Source organism: Schistocerca piceifrons, chromosome 4 (assembly GCF_021461385.2).
Source record: "Schistocerca piceifrons isolate TAMUIC-IGC-003096 chromosome 4, iqSchPice1.1, whole genome shotgun sequence".
NCBI classification, from domain to species: Eukaryota; Metazoa; Arthropoda; class Insecta; order Orthoptera; family Acrididae; genus Schistocerca; species Schistocerca piceifrons.
This window is the reverse complement of record NC_060141.1, coordinates 616,265,514-616,280,554: the sequence shown is the minus strand read 5'-3', so window position 1 is coordinate 616,280,554 and position 15,041 is coordinate 616,265,514. Positions and strand designations below refer to the sequence as shown.

The window sequence follows — 15,041 nt, the reverse complement described above, 5'->3', positions numbered from 1 at the left end:
ATAAAATCCCACTCAGTAAAGAAGAAAATGGCAACCAAGTATGCACTGAATATTTGCATGGTACAGAACTGAAACTTCTTGAGCACCCTCCTTACGGTCCAGGCCTTGCTCCTTGTGACTTTGCACTGTAACTGCATGTAAAAATGAAGCTGAAAGGAGTGCAGCTTTCAAGTGATGAGGACCTCCTGAAGGCTTGGGACAACAAGTGTGCCTTGCTCCTTACAGAAACTTGGGAGAACTGGTTTATGCATTAGTTTCAGAGGATGGAAGGGTGTATTCAATGTGCCAGAAATTACTTAGAAAAAATTAAATAAATAAAGCTGTATTGCAAATCTTCCCTAGTACTCTTTGTATTCTTGTCCTATCCTACTCCAAACCTACTCCCGACCTACTGCCTCATGTCTCATATCCCTGCAACAGACCTGGATGCAAGACCTTTCCCATACACCCTCCCACTGCCACAGGCATCTCCTTCCCCATCAAAGGCAGGGCTACCCATGAAAGCATCCATGTGATCTACAAACAAGCTGCAACTGCCGTGCCACTTTCTACATGGGCATGACAGTTAGCAACCTGCCTGTCTGGAAGAACTGTGGCCAAAAGATAGCTGGACCTACCAGTTGCTGAACATGCTGCCCAAAATGACCCACAAGACTATTTTACAGCCTGTGTCATCTGGATCCTTCCTACCAACACCAGCTTTTCTGAAATGTGCAGGTGGGAACTCTCTCTACAACATATCCTTCGATCCTGTAACTCCCCTGGCCTCAACCTTCGCTAGTCCCTGTCCTCCAACTACCTAACTCCTTCCCTGCTCCCACACCATTACTACACACGCCTTCTATCCTGTCAACACACTCCCTCCCCACCCCCCTCGCCTTCTCTTTTGCTCTCCACAACCTTACCCTCATCCTCTCCAGTTCAGTCTCTCAATGCTCCACCTAGCAGCCCTATCCTGCCCCCACTATGCCCCTGCATCTTTGGTAGGTTGGTTGGATGCTTAAAGGGGCCAAAATGCTAGGTCATTAAGGTCATTAGTTCCTTACAGGTCTATACGACTGTAGATCAAAGATATCTTACGACGCATTACCCAGGGGAAGAAAACCCCAAGGCCTACCAATGTCAGCGTGGCTGAGATAAGGAACAAAAAGAAGAAAGGGAGACAGAGGAAAAAAGGCAAGCAAGGTGCCCATTCTAGGGAGCTGCCAGAAGCCCCTGAAGGCAGAGTCCAATGAGAGACCATACATCCCACAGCCCCCATTGTTTACCAGACGTACTCTACTCCAAGACTGCCATGAAAAGATTAGCAACACAGGCAGGGCTAGAGAAGCACAGACAGGCAAAAGATGAACAAGTCTAACAGACTACACGAGAGGTGGGGGAGAAAAATAAAAGAGCAGGAAGGGTGAGAACTGGGTTGAAACACCAAGTCCAGACAGCTGAAGCGATCTGGACAAAGAGTGTTCTGCCAACCTTTCAACAAGCTGATATGGGAGTGGTAAAAGCCTGCTTCAAGAATAAAATGTAAAACTTGGTCAGCCACTGGTCGCAGCTAACAGCAGCGAGTCAGGGAGATTAAGAATCTGCTGCAGGGTAATAGATTGAGAGAGGCCAGCAAAATGTGGACTACCATCAAATGGGCACCACAAATGACATTGGGGTGGGTCCTCGCTATGGAGGAGATGACCACGAATCAGCGAAGTATGGCCTCGCAAGAGGCCTGCGTGGAAGACCTCCACAGATTTGTAGTCTTCTTTATCATCTGTAGTTCCTTTGGTGAAGTCAGAGAAGCCATTCTGTATTCCAGGCACCTAAAACTTGATGGCATAATACTGATTGGAGGTTTGTTTCCAAAATACTGATCTCGAGCCGGTTTGGCCACACTATCGGCAGGTTCATTCCCCCGGATCCTGAAATGGGCCGGGGTCCAGATGAAGGTCACTGAGCGTCCACACTGTTCGAGGGTATAAAGGGAAACCTGGATAGCAATAACCAAGCGATGGTGTGAGTAACACTGGTCAAGAGCTTGCAAACTGCTCAAGAAGTTTCTGCAGATAAGAACGAACCCACCAGTGCAGGAACAGATATGCTCAAGAGCACGAGAAATGGCTACCAACTCCACAGTGAAAACACTACAGCCATTTGGTAAGGAGAACAGTTCAGTACATCCTGCATTAATATAAGCAACCATCGAGCCATCAGTATAGATGACTTCTGAGCCTTGGAATGTGGGAACGACGGAGAAAAACTGGCAGTGGAGAGTCTCAGGATGAACTGAGTCTTTTGGACCTTGTCATAGGTTCAAATGGCTCTGAGCACTATGGGACTTAACATCTATGGTCATCAGTCCCCTAGAACTTAGAACTACTTAAACCTAACTAACCTAAGGACAGCACACAACACCCAGTCATCACGAGGCAGAGAAAATCCCTGACCCCGCCGGGAATCGAACCCGGGAACCCGGGCGTGGGAAGCAAGAATGCTACCGCACGACCACGAGCTGCGGACCCTTGTCATAGGTCAAGACAACGCTGTGGCAGAGGGATGCACCACAGAGATGTACAGGGTTCAGTCCAGAGGAAGGGTGGAAGAGGAAACAACTCAAGTTCAGAGAGGATGGACCAGATGTGGATTGCGATTATAAACCCTGATTGAGACCACTGTTGTGGGAGATGGGTTATTGTCTTTGGAAAGAGGAGATGGTAGTTTGGCTGCTTAGGTGAGCTGTAAATGTGGGTAGCTTAATAGACAAGCTGCTGTTGGTGACTGATCCACAATGGAGAGACCTCAGCCTTCACAAGTAAGCTTTCATGGGGCTAGTTCAAATGCTCCTGTCGCAAGTCAAATCCCACAGGGGTGCATCATATCCAGTATCCGCAAAGCTGAAGGTGATGCCGAACCGTATGTCAAACTTCCATAATCGAGGTGGGATTGTATCAAGGGTTTGTAGAGCTGCAGAAGGGCAGTGCAATCTGCACCCAGCTAGTGTTACTCAAGCAGCAAAGTGTACTAAGGTGGAGCCAACACTTTCGCTTAAGCTGGCAAAGATGGGGAAGCAATGTCAACCGAGAATCGAATACCAGTCCTAAAAGGTGATAAGTCTCCACCATATTAAGTAGTTAGTCATTGAGGTAAAGTTCTGGTTGTGGGTGAATGGTACGATATCAATAGATGTGCAAGATGCAAGTTGGGGAGGGGGGGGGGGGGTAAAACTTGAAAGCCATGAGTGAGGCCCATGCTCACCTTTCATATGGTACCCTGCAGTCGACATTCAGTGACACCCACACTAGAGGAGGAAGAGTAGAGGCAAAAGTCGTCAGGATACAAGGAGGGTGTTACTGAGGACCTTGGGACGGAGACAGATGACACCGAGACTTGAGAAGCCAACACAAGCATCGGCTCACAATGCGTTCATACAACTTATATAGAACACTGATGAGACTTATTGGGTGATAACTGTCCACTTCTAGAGGGTGCTTACCCAGTTTCAGTTCTGTGACGATGATGCTTTCCCACCACTGCGATGGGAACTCGCCCTCGCTCCAGATATGGTTAAAGATGGCAAGGATATGACACTGACAATCCGTGGTAAGTGCTCTTTCATTTGGTTGTGGATGTGTGCCGGCCCTGGTGCTGTATCTGAGCAGTGGGCAAGAACACTGACAAATTCCCAATCACTGAATGGAGTGTTATATGGCTCCAGGTGACGTGTACTAAAAGATAATTGGTTTTGTTCTCACTGCTGTTTTTAGGACACAAGAGGCAGGTTGATAATTCTCAGAAACACATGCTTGATAATAGTGTAGAGCAAAACGTTCAGTGACAGCATCTGAGTCAGTGTAGACAGTACAAGGTAATACCAGGTACACTGCAGGTGTTTGTTTAATTCTAGGGTGCAAAAACAACTAAGGTCGTATGCACCCATGTCAGAACTGTAGAACACAAAGACAGAGAGAGGAGACAAAAATGACTACACGTCAATCCCAATCAACGGAAGTGGAGACAGCTAAAAACAACGATGCGGAGAAAAGTCTATAAAATACGTCATAGAGAAATGGAGGTCAGGAACTAAAAATTACATGGCCTTTGCCGTATTGCTACGATGGATAAAAAGTAAAACGCAGTCGACAGGCTGTGCAACGTTCACTAAAATGGCTGATAATTCAGATGGCAAATATAAATTGGAACATAAGTAGTTAAAAAAAGGACATTCCATCAGGAAACGGCAAACTTTCAAAGGTTGAGGGCAATGAACACAAAGTGGTGGGGTAACACCATTTAACAAATGGTGATGGCTAAAAAGATAGTGCCCAATATGCAACCTAGCTAAAATAATCTCCTCACAGCAAGATGGCCGAGAGGAGATCATCCAAGTTGCTGGGAGAGTTTAATTTTCCAGAGCTTGTTACCATGAAGGGAGGCCAGTGGTGGTGCCGAAGTAACACCACCAGCTGACAGATGGTAACAACACAGATTTCATGGTATGGAAGAACTGGCAGGCTGAAGTAGCAGACTGCAGCCATGGCGGCAGCATCAGTAACCTCATTTCCCGACAGATCGATGTAACCAGAAACACACACAAACATCACTGTGGCTCCATCAAGAGTTAGCAAGTGACAGCTTTCCTGGACCCATTGCACTACGGGATGGGCAGTGTATAGCACACAGACACTTTGAAGGGCACTGAGAGAGTCAGAGCAGATGACGAGCCTGTGTCGCTGGATGTTCTGCATGGCCTGATACAGGGTGAAGAGCTCCGCTGTAAATACTGAGCAATGTTCCAAAAGCAGATACCAAGAAACATCAGTGCCAAGACAAAGGCACACACGACACTACTGTCAGTCCAAGAGCCATCAGCATACACAAAGGTACTATCACAAGGCAAATGGCACGCATATCGCAGAGGAAGAAGTGAAGGCAGTATGACAGTGGTAGTTTGGCAGCTTCTGCATACAGACTCTCAACCAGGTTAGTATAAATGGTGCTACCAGCCAAACTGATGCCACAATGGTGGATTGTATTGAGATGGCGTAACATGGGAGGATGTGCAGATGCATACAAAACACCCATAGTCTAGTGTTTAGCGGACAAGCGACTGGTACAAATGGAGGAGAGGGTGATCTGATCCGCTCTCAGGAAATACTGCTGAAGACAAGTAGGACATTGAGGGACTGTGTACAGCGGGTGGCCAGTTATGACACACGAGAGGACCAAGAAAGTTTCCTAATGAGAATGAGCCCCTGGAATTTTGTAGTTTCAATGAATGAAAGAGCAACAGGCCCAAGACATAAAGATAATGGAAGAAACCAACTGTGCTGCTAGAAATAAATACAAATGATTTTGTCGGTGGGAAAGCAAAAGCCATTCTTGATGCTCCACGAGTAAAGACCATCGAGACATTGCTCAAGGAGAAAAGTCCATGGAGAACTGCAATATATGGCAAAATCGTCAACGAAAAGTGTGCCGGAGATGCCCACGAGAGACAGGCAGGGTTAATGGTGATAGCAAAGAGGACGATGCTCAGGACGGAACCCTAAGGCACACTGTTTTCCGAGATAAAGGTGTCCGACAAGGCAGCGCCCGCATGCACCTTGAAAACTCAGCATTTTAAAAATTCCTGAAGGAAATGGGGCACATGGCCACAGAAGCTCCACGTGTAGAGAGTACAGAGGATACCAGTCCTCCAGCAGGTGTCATAGGCTTTCTCCAAATTGAAAAACCTGCCACAGGCTGGTATTCCCACAGAAAACCATTCATAACATGGGTTTAAAAGGTGACAAGATGTTCAACTGCAGAACGGCGTGCTCGATATCCACACCATGCAGTGGTCAGTAAATTGCAAGACTCAAGCCACCATACCAGCCGGGCATGAATCATACATTCCATCACCTTGCAAACACAGCTGGTGAGAGACATGGGATGATAACTACCAGTGGCTTCACACCAGTGTCTGGGAAATGTGCCCTCTGTCCACATGTGATTGTATGTATGAAGCAGAAAGTGCCTGTCCGCAAGAGAAAAGGTCTGCAACTTCTGAATGTGAACATTGTCTGGCCGTGGGGCGAATGATCCTTGTAGTAAAGTCGGCACTGAAGCACTCACTATTCTGAGAAGAGAAGGGCATCACCTGAGCCGCCTCCACTTGTTTCCGTTGGAGGAAGGCAGCGTGATAGTGGGAGCAGCTAAAAATCTCCACAAAATAGCGACTCAAGGTGTTGGAGATAGCAAGAGGGTCCACTATGACATTGTCTACTACAGTCAGGCTGGAAATTGGGGAATGGACTGTGGTCCCAGAGAGCCATCGGAGGTTGGCCCACACGACAGAACAGAGAGTAGAACTGTTAGAAAAACCAGTAAATGAAATCCAGCTAGCTTTTTTGCTATCCCGAGGAGCACAACACTGCACATGCAACTGTTTATAAAGAATGCAGTTTGCCATAGCAGAATGTAGTTAAAAATGCTTAGAGTACTTCTCTGCATGCAAATCGCGTCACAGCACACCTTAGTCCACTAAGGGACCGGGACACAGAGCAGTAAGGAGGTAGTGCGAGGAATGAAAAGTCCTGTGGCAGTAAGGATAACATTTGTAAAATATTATACCTGGTCATTGCAACTGGGGAAATGTGGTCCACTGAAGGTCACCAGGGAAGCGTAAAGCCTCCAGTCGGCCATAGAAAGCTGCCATTTTGGTATGCATGTAGGTACGGTAGGAGTCAGCAAACGGACAGTACAAGCGAAATGGTCACTCGAGTACATGTAAGAGAGAACTGACCACTCGAAACAATGGGCAAGCTGGGCAGTGCAAAGGGGCAGGTCCAAATAGGAATAGGTGTGCGTGGAGTCAGAAAGGAACACAGATGCTCCTGTGTTAACGCAGATGAGGTTATGACGACTAAGGTGAGCCAAGAGGGCACCTCTCTGACAGATTCTGGGAGAGCCCCAAAGGGGATGGTATGTATTCAAGTCACTGAGCAGCAGAAAGGGGTGAGGGAGCTGCCCAATAAGCTGGAGGAAGTCTGACCTCATGATGCCCAATGACGGAGTGATGTAAACCTTACAAAGGGAAAAGGTAAAGTGAGGAAGGAAAAAGTGGACTGCAACAGCCAGGTAGTTAGGGAGGTGGCTTGACATTGAACAACATCCCAGATGAGTAACATGTCTCCCCCATGAGATGGAATGCTGTCATCAGGGAGAAGGTTCAAGCGGACCGGGAAGAAATGCAGGAGCTCAAAGTGATCGTGAGGATGCAATTTTGTTTCCTGGATGCAGAGAACAAGCAGATGCTGCGATTCTAAGACCAACCGTAAGTCCTCTTTGCTGGATCAAATGCCTTGAACATTCCATTGGAGGAGAGTTCTGACGAGGAAAGCGGAGGAGGGAAAAACTGAAGGGATGTCACCTCGGCGGCTGCCGAGTCCCCCCTTTGAAGACTCATTGCTACAGCGCACAGAGGATCCTGCTCCATGTCTACAGAGGCATCGGCATTCTTCTTCTGTCAGTGTGCAGAGTCCAGGGTAGAAAAATGGTTGGCGGTGCACACTGGTGACACGGACGTCAGCCGGCCGAGGATATCGCGTGGCAACACCGTCAAAGAGAATCTCCAAGTTGGTAAAGGATAAGGTCATTTGCCTTTGTTTGACTTCTTGGAGCCTTTCCGGTTGACAAAGGAAGACTGAGATGTTTGTTGGCTGGAGGGACACAGGGAGTGTTCGCAGGAGTATTCCTCCTGTCCTTTCCGGACTGCGGTTGTGTAGCAGGTGACTTTGCGCCGTGAAGCAAAAGTTTGGGGGCTTGTTGCACAGCTGGAGGAAGAGATGGGATGCTACCATGGCAGTGGGCAATTTTACAACCAGGAAGCTGAATTTGAGGTTGCATGTCTGCATGGCTATGTCCTTCGTGAAGCGAGATGCAGCACGAACAGTACTATACGTGCCAGATGATACGATGCAGAGTTTCCAACTAGCCAACAACTTGCAAGCGACCAGTTAAGGCACTTTTTCCTTCATCCAGATCTCCTGGACAGCCTGCTCATCGAGATAAACGGGACAATCTCGGGAGAAGGCAGCACAGTTGCCATTGCAGTTCATACAGCGGGGAGAACAAGGCGGGCAATTGGCCTCATGAGAATCCCTGCTACAGATCTGGTTGTAACAATGACACTGGTAGCACACACTGGGTATGAGTAGACTGTGATAACTTCATAACTTACTTTAATCTTTCATGGAAGCACCATTCTACAAAAAGTGACAAAAAGAGTGTGTGTGGGCACTAAGAATGCATCTAACTTTTTCATCATCCAACAGACTGCAACGACAAACTGATCAGAGAGGTTCATTTGGATTTCTGCTCTGGTCAGACCATCAAGACCATTTGAATCATTAGCTTCATTCCGTTTACATTTAGTAGACTTTGACTGTGATGAAGAAGATTGGCTCACTGCGAGAAAACTGCCAGCATCTCCAATGGCACACTCCTTCCAATGGGGGCCCCCTTCAGAAGGAGGCACACCCACCTTAGGTGATTGTTCACACCTCCCGAACACCTGATAGAGGGACCAACCGGAAATCTGGGAAGGTAGCAATTGCCCCCTCCCTGAGCCTGGCCCATGCCAGAGGCTATGTGCAAAACCCTATGTGTCAACTTGAGGCTGGGAATTATGCGTTACCCAGTCACCTGTTATTTGTCAGACACATGGACTGTCTTTCAGGAGCGCACAGGAAGGAAGAAGAAAAAAAGAGGAAGCTCAAATCAAAGTGGAGGAAGGATAGGAGAAGGTGAACAAAGAAAGAGAAAGGAATGAATAACAGTGGAGAGACTGTTCTGATATCAGCTACTGAAAATGCAGAACACATTTCCAAAAACATCCCAGGCATGTCCCTCAGGGGACAGGAAAAAGAATACAGGAGGATAGACATGCTGCACACATAAGGGAAAAGATGCTGCAAAGGCTGGAGCCTCAAGGTAGCCAAACACAAACCTGCCAACGGGCAGCGAGCCACCTGGTGGAGGGGGGGGGGGGACCTGCAGGTGTCTGGTATCCACAGAGCTGCCTGATCTTAGCCCAAACCTGCGATGTAGTAGTAATTGGTCCAACGGTTGCAACATACCATTCCCAGCATTCCCACTTTTTCTCTTTTTATTAGGTGGTGCACCCAAACCATCATGGGGGCAGGCATGGTTGAGCAGTCTAGAGGGGCCACTGTAGGAGGCTTAACAGCCGGGAATACCGTTGCCAAAGGGGGTGAAATTGTCATAGCTGTAGCATGTGACAAGCTGGGTGCAACTACTCATATTTCTTCTTGGCCTCTAGGTAACTCAGTTTGTCCAGAGTCCTGTATTGTTGAATTTTCTTTTCTGTTTGGTAAACAATGCAATCTGGTAAGCAAGGAGAATACTGCTTTCCACAGTTGACACAGATGGGAGGAGGTGCACAGGGAGCATGCAACGCTCATCCACAATCTCTACAGATGGGGATAGCGCTGCAACGTCAAGACATTGTCTTCTAAGTTCTCCACAAATAATAAGGGCTTTGTGGCCACGACAGAATCATCATCAGTCCTTGTAGAAATGAAGTATTGCAGGGAGTATTGCTCTGCTTGTCACTAAGCCCTACATTCCTCTGACGGCATAGTCAGGGAAGGGAGCATGTTAGGCCCCCGCCATATCTCCCTGCATTGAAAGAGGATTGTTCTTTCATAGAGACTGCTGGGCCCATATGGCTACTAGTGGGAAATAACTTCATCCGCTTAATTTGTGGCTAATCCACCATTGTGCCACCCTCTCCAAACGGGGTCTCTCCCAATGGGAACCACCCAGCCTCAGCAGTGGCAACCTGGCCAGTAATCCATTGCTCAGAGTCCCCGTGCCCCAGTCATGACCAGTCACAACAAGCACATACTCCTTGGCACACATGGGAAATTTTCAGTTGAAGCACGAACAGTGCTATCCCTGGGTGGTCTGTTGGTGCCATTCCTGCATGGTCAGGGGGCAACCACCCTGCAGAAGTTGACAATCACCCCCACAACGGGATGGCTACCGTGCTGGGTTTTTGATGTATTACTGTACGAAGGGGAAGAGTGCACAGATGGAAAGGCACAAAGGTGGAGACACACCACATTTCATGCCCTTCCCTCAAGGATCTGCAGTTCTGGAGGATTTTGAAAATTGGTGGCAGGTCAAATCCAACAAAGGGGACAATGTGTTTATTTGATGAAAAGTTGTAGAATACGCTAGAAGAGGAAACTAAAGGCCCAATCATAAACCAGGTCCAAGCACGGTTGGCACCAAGAAAACCATCCGATGGAGAGGCAGAGGGAGAACGGCATAGTGAAAGTATAATCGTGCAGCACAGAAAGGAAGTACTGCTGCAAAGGATGGGGGGGGGGGGGGGGCTGCACCTTCCCCCATTCCTAATGCTATCCTTTCCACATTCCCCACCCCACGTCTTCCTATCCTCACTACCCACCCTACCTAGATTGCTGCTCACATCAGATGCAGCCACAGTTGGGGCCCCAGTGTCCAGAGTTTATGAGTTGTCCTCATGTGAATGAACATGTGTTTCTACTTCAAAAGAAGAACATTGTCCGACAGGTTAAATATTTTAGTAATTTTTTTTTTCTTCAGCGTGCCTGTCTATAACTCACCACCACCTCTATGTGGTGAGTAGCCAAGCTATCCTTTCCATGTTGTTGTTTTTAACAGAAACTTCATCTTCACTGATCTCCATCACTTTAGTTTTCCTGTACTTATCTTCATTCAGTACTTTTTCTCACTTTTACAACATTCACCATAATAATTTGCAGTTCTGACAATACTGCAGACTTAAACACCCTTATCCATTTAACTCCTACTACTACATCTCCCCTCAGAAGAAATACCGAAAAGTTTTGGTGATAAAAACCCCTCTTCCAACACTTATCTCATATGTCTTCCCCCAGCAATACTTACGACGACTTTTTGCCTTGCATACAGTTCCTTTACCAGTCCTCTCCCCTTGTAATTTATGCCACAGTCTCCCCAATTTATGGTTTAAACAGCCTGATGCAGCATGACAAGTGACAATTGTCATTGTACACAGGTACCAATTCCCACAAGTGGTGTCATCCGAAGAACAAGGCGCCCAGGTAAGTATGGTACCTCAAGACGGAACCACAAGCAAGCACAGTCACTGCCAGATGCAATGACAAATGATAGGTGCCTACATAGACATGCCCTCAAGAGTTCCATTCGCCACAGCTGCGGCATGCTTACTTATGTCAGAATGGTGTGCCATTCAGCCCAGTCCGGAATTGTCGTTAAGACGAGAGCATTATCTTGCGAGAGCTGTATTAGACAGAGCTATACAGTAAAATTTACAGTCAATTCTACTTTGAGAGAAGAGGTAATTATCTTTTACGGTGTCAAGTTGTGTGTTCACTGACAGTAATGAATACATGACATTGCTGTGGACATGGGCTGCTCCAAAGTATTTCATCTTGTGATCAAGTTATAACAAAGTGTTGGGCTCCTCCAGAAGTAAATCTAAGAACCCACCATAGTGTCGACAAGTATTATTGCATGCAGCACAAAGTACATGTAGATAATAGTAATCCTTTGACAACAGACAAAAAGTCATGCAAATATTAAGAAAACAACAGTAGATGAACAACTATTCAGTATAATCAAGACAACAGCAGATTTTTCTTCAAAGTACTGGTTTTCCTGCTTACTCTTTCCCCCTTTCCCAGCCAAACAGACTACAGCACTGATGAATTTTTTTTGGGAAACTAGCTAAGTATCATTGACTTGTGACTTGACAGAACCTCATTCCGAAGAGAAATAGTGCCTAGCTGCTATCCTAAGAATAATTTTGTCAATGTAATATGCTGAGAACGCCTGCATTCACATATAGGCTATAGCAGTTTTATGATATTTAATTGTTAACAGCATATATTGATTTAGTTTCTAACAATTCCTTAGCTCATATCCTGAACAGATCTACACAACAAGATACATGAACGGACAACTGATTAAAAGACAACCTCCACATGATAAGTGTCAGACTGGTGCCACATAATTCATTAAAAGTCCTTACAAAGAAACACGACTTTGACTTACAGATCATTACTTTCATTGGTTAAGTGAATAGGACTCTGCATAAAAAGGCAGCTAAAAAATTATAATCTGCTGCTCCAAGGCTATAAAGTCACAACTTGGCAGAAACAATATTGGGCCAGTGTGTGATACTGGAATGCCCCACCCCCTCCAGATGAAATCTTGCTTATGGCGATACACTGATGTACAGCATAGTCCAACGTCTAGATTATGCTGTAAGATGATAATTTGATTGAGTGTTGGTGAAGCCACTAAATGAGTATGGCAAATAAAGATCCTGGTAACAGCATACCTTAACGTTTACATCTGTGCCATACTGAATGCACTTATCATAAAAACTAACGATAAATTCAGAAAAGCCTATATTGGACAATGGACAAGTCTTTCGTGCATATTATATACATATCATACATAAACCACGAAATATGCAAAGGGAGTCCATTACTCCCTAACTTTTACCCAGCACTGTACGGACACCTCTGGATGGCAGTGAGCAGCAAGTAAAGTAGATTGTATATCAAAATAATATCAGCATGAAAGAACATTAACTGACTGGATTTCCTATTAGCTTAACAAGAAATTGATGTGAATATGACATTATACCTGGTTCAGAATAAAGTGATGGAGCTAGTTGTTTACAGGGTATCTACCACAGCAACAACCAGAGTATGAGTTTGGTCACTCTCTCTGTTCTGCCTAATATATCACTCTGCAACCTCAGCTGCAGGTCTCTTAATCAGCTGTGAACAAAAGTCATGGTCTGTAACGAAACAGTTATGATTTGTTTCTCTGTGTGAAAAGTTCCTTTTTATGGAGTATATGACACCAACTATGAAAAAATTGCGAATCAACAACACCTCCACCTTCCACGCTCAACTGTTAGGCACTTTGTTACTCTGATTCAGGTATAAAAGCATTTAGCTTCAATTCAATTAAATCATTGTGGTGTCACAAGGCTTAGGCCTGTCCCACCCCTCATTAAATCGACCAAGACTTATACGAATAATTGTAAGAACAGTTATTATTATAATGTACTTTAAGTTTTTTTGGGGTTTTCAGAAATTCTGTGGGAAGAAAGTTTATTTATGTTGCAGATAACGTGGAAGACGTTGCCCAACAATCACCACAAAAGTCCAACGTAGCAGCAAGTGGGCAAGGAATAAAACGAATGCTGCAAACTACCGCGAGCCATGGAAGAGCCTGGGCCGCAAGGGCGTCAAGCTTCCTAGGTCGTTGTTGGACAACGTCAAAGGAAGAGATATTCTGCTTTCTCTTTGCAAACAAATCGATAGAGTCTTGAAAGGTTCATGTAAAACGTATAGGCAGGTGACACATTAGGTGGGCCACAATGCCTGTAATACTTCCACAGTTATGAAAAAGTTGTTAAACGGCAAAACCAATAGTTCATCATTTATACAGATAAAAAGTAGTAAAGATATAGGAAAGGAAGAGTTGCGGCGTCAGAACGAAAAGTGATACATCGCTCAGCAACGAAGAAGGGTGTAAACAGCGGGTGTTAGGTGGTGAAAACAAATCAACTGCTAAAATAGTAAGTCTGTAACTAAGCATAAAGCCACGTAACACTGCATCATGTAATATGTCTTCAATAAATCCTGCTTCAAAACTGCTGTTGAACGGGGTCCTATTTTACATATAAAAAGAAAACCACCATGTTCACAGCAGACAGCAACACCCAGTTTGAATGCTTATCTTCAGTTGCAGTTATGAATCCTGTTGAGACATAAACAAATGTGAATACAGTATTGTTTCTTGGTTCAAAGACTTCTCTCAACATATTTCTATCCACTAATCAATATAAAAAAAAATGCCTTAGCCTTAACGGAACATATAATCTAAAAAAGGATGCCTAATAGGGTTTCATAGAGCTATCAATCTCTCTCTGTTCTATGACTGAAATACTGCAATTAACACTTCACGTAAAAACAGTAAATAAGATGATAAAAATATAATACTAAGAGACATACAGGTATGTCTAAGTCTAATAGTCTCTGAGTATCAACACACATAGTGCTACTTCGTGATACTGCTTATCCACACATCCTAGAGACTCCTTTCAAGGGTACCCATACAACATTAATTTACACAATGTAAAAAAAGTAAAATTTCAGCAAACTATTAAAACATAATTGCGGTCTTTTGCATACAAAACAAGCAGCTATTACGAATATACTGGAATATTCTAATACTTTGATTAATTAAAACAGTAAATGTAAGTGCCATGAGGCTAGGGCCTCCCGTCGAGTAGACCTTTCGCCTGGTGCAAGTCTTACGCGTTGACGCCACTTCGGCGACTTGCATGTCTATGGGGATGAAATGATGTGTAAAGCGAGCACTCTGGATGACGTACAGTAAGTGACAAGTGCAATGTGACAAAAGGCAACAGCAAAAACAATAGGTAACGACACGGCTAATCTTCGGAAAGTTTAATTAAACAAATTCAATTGAGAAATATAAACATACGCTAGTATCGGGGGAAACAGTAACGTAAGGCACCGTAAAGTGAAAAATTCAGGTCAGTCAACTCCTGTAATTGTCATTCGGAGACACATTTACCATAACATTGATATCGAAAATAATTACTAGTGTATGTCCAGCCACAAAGATATTACACTCAATAAATCCACAAAAACATTAAACTCAACAAATCTTACCAGGCGCCCTTATAATTATTCGCCAATGAATAATATCAACAACACTACTTGCTACTAATTGCGGAATCATAAGCCTTGTTCATATCTTAGATATCTAAACGCATTACTTACATTCTACCCACAACCTATCACAACAAACAATGTAAACATAAACACTACGGCTTATCAAATCCCACTGACAAATTAGACATCGCGCTACTATCATCACTGGATACTACCATAGCCAGTGTTACCAATACCCATTGAAAAGGCGTTCTAAAATAAGTTACTTTGCAT

The 15,041-nt window shown here is 45.0% G+C and overlaps 1 protein-coding gene across 5 annotated transcripts in view; it reads right to left on the bottom strand.

The window, feature by feature from the left end:
* The window catches only part of LOC124795121 (serine/arginine-rich splicing factor 4-like), a 50,934-nt gene extending 35,936 nt beyond the window's left edge, over positions 1-14,998 (bottom strand). For 3 of the 5 annotated variants that reach the window (XM_047258979.1, XM_047258982.1, XM_047258984.1), the window contains exon 1: positions 14,877-14,998. The gene's annotated coding sequence lies outside the window, so the exon portion shown is untranslated. Of the gene's footprint in view, positions 1-12,696; positions 12,828-14,765 lie in introns of those variants that run through there. The other 2 variants (XM_047258980.1, XM_047258981.1) reach the window with 2 other exon arrangements.
* Between the last annotated feature and the right edge of the window lie 43 nt (positions 14,999-15,041).